Source organism: Pinus tabuliformis, chromosome 8 (assembly GCF_031772625.1).
Source record: "Pinus tabuliformis cultivar Carrire ecotype Pingquan chromosome 8, CPIR1, whole genome shotgun sequence".
NCBI classification, from domain to species: Eukaryota; Viridiplantae; Streptophyta; class Pinopsida; order Pinales; family Pinaceae; genus Pinus; species Pinus tabuliformis.
Window position 1 is genome coordinate 401,415,157 of NC_142294.1, and position 8,117 is coordinate 401,423,273.

Below are 8,117 nucleotides of genomic sequence, written 5' to 3' on the forward strand. Positions count from 1 at the left end.
CGACCCAGTTCTCTTGGGAATAGGAATTTAATACTTAGGAAGAGAAATATCTAATACACCAATACCTTTATAACATTCATAAATTATCCAACTACAATTGTGCACTCTATGTTTAATGAATTCTCGTTGAAATCCATATATGGTTAAAAATAAAAATAAAAAAATGTTATCAAGATAAACAATTAATGTTTAATTATCATATTTTTGTTTGATTGAAGTTGCAACAATTTCGCTAGAACGCTTCTTTTTCATAGGAATTTGGTGTATTTTTTTAAATCAATTGAATCGTTTTTTATGGGGGAAATGATTCAGCACCATCAAAAATCTATGCCACACCAAAAATCCAAAATCCTGAAGCTTGACAATTGTAACCCAAAATTCCTCTTGACCATTGTGTGCTTTGAGCAGTGCCATCATGATCGAAACCAATCGCTATCCTTTATACAACTCACTCCTCCAAGAGGAGCATAATTTGATAACTTTTTTGGGCTCCATAAACTTACAAAAAAGGAATCCCTTAAAATCCTCTTTCAGTGCTTTTCAGGCCCCCAAAATATGAAAAGATTGACGAGCACTCATGTTCTCGAACTCGTTAAAGTAAATGAAAATACGTCTACTCAGTATAAGTTTAACCCTTTTCTCGGCTGATATATTCTAACTACGAAAAATTAATACCTTAGTCGAACATGGATAAGAAGTTCTCTTGGGTATTATTTTTTATCTTTTAGGCCTAAGGGACTATTTACAAAAAGGAATATCTACAGTTTTATTTTCTTCTTTTTTTTCAAACTCTCTAAACATAAAAAAGATGTCGAGTTATACTTTCGCTGGACTCATTAAAACATCGAACAACGATGAACTCATCGTTCATGATGGGACCAAATTGGTGGGCTCCAGTATTGTAGCAATAATGCTACAACTCCTCGAGCATCCTTCTTTAGTTTTATCAACCCAGTAGTTCGTAACAAACTTGGAAGCGACGGTGCTGTATGCACAAGTACTAGCTCTTGTCGCAGCTGTCACTTGGTCAACTGGCACAAGTCCACTAGGGGCTCAAGCCAACTTCTATGAGCTCTTAGAAGAAGCTTTTGAACTGATGGGCGAAAGCTAATATCAAAAGAAGCTAATCTAATTGCAAAAAGGAACTGAAAGCCAACAACAAACGCGAACCCTAGCAAACCCTAATTCTACCACCTAGTCTTACTGATGCAGAGATAAGGATGCAAACTACTGAAAGCGATGCCATTACTTCTATGAAGGTGAAATTCATGTGTTTAGACTACCTCTATCTGAAGAAAACACTTTTTGTATTTTTGTTTCAATTATTAGAATTATCATGCATGTACTCTTAACTAGTTTTTCTGTGCAGAGGTGGATCAAGGAGGAGAAAGGCTTGAAAAAGGTTGGGAAAGTTCAGAGAGGGTCTAAGGGGTCCCTAACACCCTTCCAGAGAGTTTCACAAAGTTTGGCTACAAAGAGGCCGCGTTTATGAGCTTCTACAGTAAGTCTGCACGGGTTCTACATGATGTTTCAGAACTTCTACAGGATGTTCAGTAATTCCTACAGGATGTTCAACAATCGGATTTTTGGGTGATGGGTGAGTGGAAGAGGCTGCATGGGTGGATAGGGAGGTAGGAGAGGGGTTTGTAATGACTTAGTGATAGAGAGATGAGATGGTGAGGGGGTGTGCTAAGCTAAGTTGTCTAAAGGAGGGTAGAGGGAATGGAAGGCCGAAAAGGTGGGATAACATGGGTGGTAGAGCAGCTGAGAGACAAGGGGCCTAATTGGGAGGTAAGTGGTTGGCCTGGGAAAGGCTTAGAAGGATGAGAAGGTGAGGGAGTAGCACTGCACAGTGCAAACTAAATCAAATTCTTCCACGTCTTGTATATAATCAAAACATTCCTAACTTTTTAATGGAGCCAATGAACAACAACGTTATTCTTAAGGAAAAGCATGTATAGTACTGAAGCAAGGAAATATTCCAAGAGGTCTGAACACATGGACAACTTCTACAAACAAAAATATTGCACCACAAATTGCATGTACTCGTAAACCAATGTTTTTGGTGGGTAGCACTGTCTGCAAATTCCAGCCCCTAGAAAGAGGTGAAAATGAGTGTGCAAGCAACCCTTTTCTGGAACTGTTATCAACTCCAATCTCTTCAATTTATTCTAAACAGCTAAAGCAACTCTATCTTCTACCAATGACCTACTTAACCACCCCAAGAAATCTGATTCACCAAACTGTGTTTCAAATGCATGTAAATAAAAACCATAATGCTGAAAGGAAAGATAACAATACAAAGGAAGGAGGCCTTAGGCTCTCAGGTTGGGTCCAACCCCGAGAGCTATGGCTCCTTTAAAAGCTCAGGTATGGCGACTGCCTTCCATTAAAAAATAATAATCATAAGTCACATAGCATGCCAATAATGGCTACAAAAGAGAAAATCTAGGCTTGCAGCTCGTAATGCAGGATGTGAAACAATGTTTCAAAAGTCCTTTTCGAAGGCTCAAGCCTTAGCATTTATACATCACGATGCCCCAAGCTAGCCTCATAAATTAGTGGGACTCGGCTGACCAAACTAGGAGTGAACTGTTGCTTCCTCAAAATCCGTTTGGCTGCCTTCTAATCCGGTTGTGGTGGCTGTTAGAGCTCGGAGTTGGGGGTGAAGATCCCGAGGAAGGCCTTTTAATGCTAGACAACCCTCCTACGAATCCTCAAACCCATCTTGGCTGTCTCCTTGTCCTTATTTGCTCGGTTTTTTTCCAATCATGTGCAAAAAAACCTGAAATGAGCACGTGTTAGCCACCTAGGAATAGTGATTTCCCTCATTCGTACAAATGACATAAATATACTAAAAAATGATGCATAAGTTATGAAAAATGAAGGATTGAGCAAAGGTAGTTAGGCCAAATGAGCCCAAAATGTTACCAAATTTGAGGCTCATCATCACCCCCCAGCTAAAATGATTGCTCATCCCTGAGCAACTAATCCAGCTCCTCGTCCTTCATTGCTTTCACCGCCACCCTCACATCCCAGGCTTCTGAAGTGGTCTCTTCCTCACTCGCATGGAACCCAGCCTTCCTTTCCACCTCCTCCCACTAATTATGCTCTTCTTTTTCTGTGCTGCCTTCCATCAATCCTAACAGCAGAGGTGGGCTTAGCTTGAGGCCAATCTAACTGGCTTGAAGGTTCTATATGGACTTTTTGTAGAGGGGCACCCGTGCTAGAGCTTCCCTCATTCGAGTTGGAGTATGATATTCTCTGATTTTAAGGCTGTGGGACAATGTGTTCCATCGGCGTGTGCAAGCATGAACACAGTTGTCCCCTAACAGTCGCTCCATATCTTCGAAATGTGCTATGGCCTGTGCCTGCTGATCCATGCATTTCAATAAAGTTTGAGGCTTGGTGGCTAAGTGTTGGTGGGCCGATATCAACGTAGTGGGATCCCCTCGCTCTGCTCTGATCAGCAATGGCTCATGTAATTCTCGGTCCGTGACCTCCTTGACTTCTGCTGCCCTCTTTTGTCCATGGTTCAACCATGAGGCAAATGGCATCAATTGCATATCCCCTACAACTGTGTTAGGATCCCACGTAGTCACGTTAGGAAGGGCCAAATTATGGAGATAGAACTCTAAGAGTTTGGCCTTATCCTCTGATGAACTGCTATTACATAATGCTGTGAACTGCTGGGGGTCTTGGAGTTGGGAGATACCCCTCTGTGCAATGCATTTATCTGAAATTTCAGCCACTGGTCTCGTAGGTACAGGCCATAGGATTTGGCCGGCTGTCTGCATTGGAGAGCATCCATGGCACAACTGGCCATGCAAGCCAGTTGCGCCTCTTTTTGCTACAACTGCTGTTTGAGAGCTTGTATCTCGATTTGTGCTTGCAGTTCCCCTTCCTGTAGATGCGAGGTTGGTCCCCAAGACCAACTTCCAGTCCTTATCTGCCTTGATGTTCTGCTATAGTGTCCCCTGAGGATGTGTCGTTTTCCTTCTTCAGCTCCTGTAGCTGCAGTCTAAGTTTCTCGTTCTCTTCCTGTAGGAACACCCGCTGGCAGTTTTCCACGTGTTTAGCCATAGCTAATTCCTTTCTTTCCTCCTTGAGTTGTTCTTCCAAGGGACCTATGTCTGCCACACCTTTTGATTTAGCTATTTTCATCCACGTGTGGGTTCGTACCCTTTCTTCCTCGAACGCAAAGAAAAGTGGCACGGTGAATTTTTGTGGAATAATTTTCCCAACCTCCGAAAAGTTATAATACGAGCTCAAGCTTGGCTGGGGACTTGGTTCTGGAATATGCTCTTTTTCTTCTTCCCTTGGTGGCTCTACTTCGTCTTCCCTAAGTGGTGATGAGGGTGCCTCTCCCTCCATCCTCTCTGTCTCCTTAAGTCGAGCCAAGGTTTCCTGTAGAGCGGCCTCAACATCCTGTAGCCAGGCTTTTGAAGCCAACCGGTCCATCCTCACCTTCCAAGTAGTCGTCTTCGGGCTCCCCCTCTCATAACTGACTGATATCTTTGAGGGGGACCTCTCCCTTGGCGAGGTAGGAGTATCTTCTATAGTAATTGGGCTGCTGGATGGAGGTTGAGGCTTGCCCGTTTTGATTCTCACACTTCTCCTAGCTTTGAAATATAGAGGGGCCTCCCTCTTTCGCTTTTCCTTCGGCTTAAGAGGTGTACTGAGGGTGGCCAGCACGGCTGCTGCCTCCCTTGCAAGAATTTCGGCTGTCTTTTCCTTTGGTTTTCCTTTCTCAGGGCTTCCTGTAGAAGACCCTGTATTAGCTGATTTTTGGCTTCCTGTAGAAGCCGTTTTTGGTTTTCCTGTAGAAACAGGTGGCATCGTTTTAGCTTGTTTGACTGAGGGTGCTTTGCCTTTTGACATGGTGAGGCTTCTTTCGAGGTTCCTTTATTGACGTGGACGGGTTCAATTCTTTCCATCCTACTCTGTAGCCTTTTCTCTCCGAGTGTCAATGTGGATTTTTCACCCTCCTTTTCGGCAACCTGGGGTTTCTCTTGCCTCCCCTTTTGTTCTTTCTTCGGTGCTTTGGCCGCGGGTTCTTGGCATTTCCCTTTCTTCTCTGTGTGTACTGGCTCCTTCTCCTCGCTGCTGGAGGTGGTGAACTCCTCGGTCAACATCTTGAGATCGCCATCCTTAGTCAGATTTTGGAAGGCTTCCCACGAGAGCGAGACTGTGTAGGTGTGGAGTGCATCCTCCACGAGGAGCTTAATGAGCCCATGATGGGCTACCTGGTCTCGCGTGCCCTCTTTTAACCTTGTGGCACATTCAGTCATAGACTGCAGGAGGAAGTAAGGAATACTTAGTTTATTTTCTGAAGGCAGGTCCATTTGGTGTCTCAATTCAGTGAGTAGCCGGAAATGGTACCCATATACAATGCTGAACCGTCCTTCGCATGTGATGTATTTCATAATTTGGAGGCTGACCTCACTCCAAAGTGGCTGTAAGCTAGCTCTGCGAACCCCGTTTTTATCCTCTGAGAATTGCTCCTCCGGAGGGAAGAACTCCTTTTTAGCCTTCTGGCCTAATTTCCTTTCCTCCTTGTCCCATGGTACCCCCATTGGGAGGTCAGTGACCCTGCTGATGAATTGTGGGGTGAGTCTGAGATTCAAACCCCTGAAATTAACAATGGCTAGCGTTTTTTATTTTGGTTTCAACGTTCGCAGGAACTCCTCTGCCACCTCATCATCATAGCCTTGAAGTTTGTCGCAGAACGACATCCATTGCGCACGAGTGAACAATTCTACCACCTTCGGGTTCTCCCGTAGTTTCTTGGAGTCTGTCGGTTCTTTTCTGATGAATCCGCCCGGCATGGTGAAAGCCTGCTATGTCAACCGGAGGTGGCAAGTGCGTATCAAAAGATGGTCTTTCGGATTTCTTTGGGATAGAGCGTAGAACTACGCCTCTGTCACACACACAATTCATGAATTCTGGCTAGCTACAGATGAGCCTTGACAGGGGCTCGATTATACACCACATCCTGTAGAAAGCCCAGCATATGCTTCGATGACAACTTTCATGCAAAAGGAAGACTATAGTTTTACATTTTTGAGGACGTCGGTTTTGCCACCCTTTAAACCAATTGCATGGGAGGAATAGGTTCAGGCTTACCTTTTCCAATTCGCCACCTTTGACGTGAATACACCAACTTTCCTTTGTAGTGGCTAGCTTCCTGTAGCACAACTTCCTGTAGAAGTCGCGCACAGGTTCCGGAGAGCACGACAGTGGTTCTGCTCCTTCTGTGCCACCACCAGACATCTGAACGAGCCGAGGACTTGGAGTAACGAGCTTTAGAGAAATTTGGACGCTACTCGACTGCAAAACGGCTGGTGATAAATGAGTGGGGTGACGATCTAGGCGGTGGATTTGAATCCCAGACAAACTCGTGGCGCGGGGGTGAGATGTCCCTGCCGGACTGTTGGACGACGTCACCTACTCATTTCACTGCAAATCTCCCTGACTGGCGCATCATTCCTCGCAGATCTACCGCTGCCATTTCCGTTAAATCGCCGCTTCTCCCCGACTGGACGCTTCTCACGTGTCCATTACCCATTTTGCTTGCCACGACCACCACTTTCCAAATCTGACTAGACCATCTGACTCGTTGTGGTGGCCAGTTGAATGGCTACGGGACTGCTCAACCCGTTCATTTCCACACTTGCAAACATTCTAGAGTATTATTCATGTAATTTGATGAAAGAAAGGGCGAGGCACTTACCTGTGCGGTCGCGACGTTGTTTCCAGGTTTCGGGACGAGGGTGATTGGATTTGCTCGTTGTTGCTATTTACACACGCCCGGAGGTCCTTCCTTGCACACTGCTACTGATGACGAAGCTTGTGACTCGGCTGCGGGTGGTGCATGTGCACCCGCTCTATGTATTGCAGGCGCTTTGATGGTGTACACTCTAGCTGGATGAACTACTACAGGATTCATGTAGGATGTTATGTAGCAGTTTTTCCTCCTCGGGTGCATGCTGAGACAGTGGAGACGGTGGCATCACAGTCACGATCGCAGGACCCTCGGATGGCTTTGATAAGTAGTGCATGGAGTCTCTGCAACTTTTTTTCATTTTGAGAATTGCTTCTTCTAATAATTCAATGTTTTCTTTTGTCTGTGCAGGTAGAAGGAGGTCCCGGCTTCAATGTTTTGTTTTGACCGCTTGACCGATTGAGCTAACCCTTGGGGCTATTAAGCCCACTCAAGTTGTATTCCAATAATTATCAATTATTTCTAGATGCTAAGATGATATAAAAATATAATTATGTTGTCGGAATTTTTAAAGATTATTTCTCTCCTTATTATAATAATTTGAATAAAGTCAAATAAGTTTAAGTAGAGTGATTTAGTGATCCATTCTTTAATATATATATATATAACTTTTAGAAACCAAATATTATATTAAGAGATGTATGGTTTGACCACATTTTTAATTTAAAATCCCAATAACTAATTAAAATAAATATTTATAATTAAAATTATATCCGTTCAATATTTTCGAGTAAATTTTTAAAATAAATAAATAAATTTATTTTTTTATTAAAATTTAAAACAAATTTAATTTATTAATTTTTTATATTTAAGAAAATAACGTGGGATATTTGAATCATGAATTTTCTATATTTAAATAAATAAAACAGCCCATTCCAACAATATTTTAGTGGACCATTCAAAATTTCAATCCATTTATAATATTGAGTAGTTAAGATGTTTTTGAGGTATTCTAGGTGTAAGTAACATTTTTCTTTTTAACTCTTGGGACAAATTTGATCTGATTTGCAGCTTTACTAAGATCTAGTCAAAAGACTTAATTTAAGTCAGTGATTTAGCCATCCATTCTTTAATCTAATTATATATATATATATATATATATATATATATATATATATATATATATATATATATATATATATAAAATTAATTTTTAGAAACCAAATATTATATTAAAAGATATATGGTTTGACCACCTTTTTAATTTAAAATTCCAATAACTAATTAAAATAAATCTTTATAATTAAAATTATATTCATTCAATCTTTTCTAATAACTTTTTAAGATAAATAAATAAATTTATTTATTTATTAAAATTTAAAAACAAATTTAA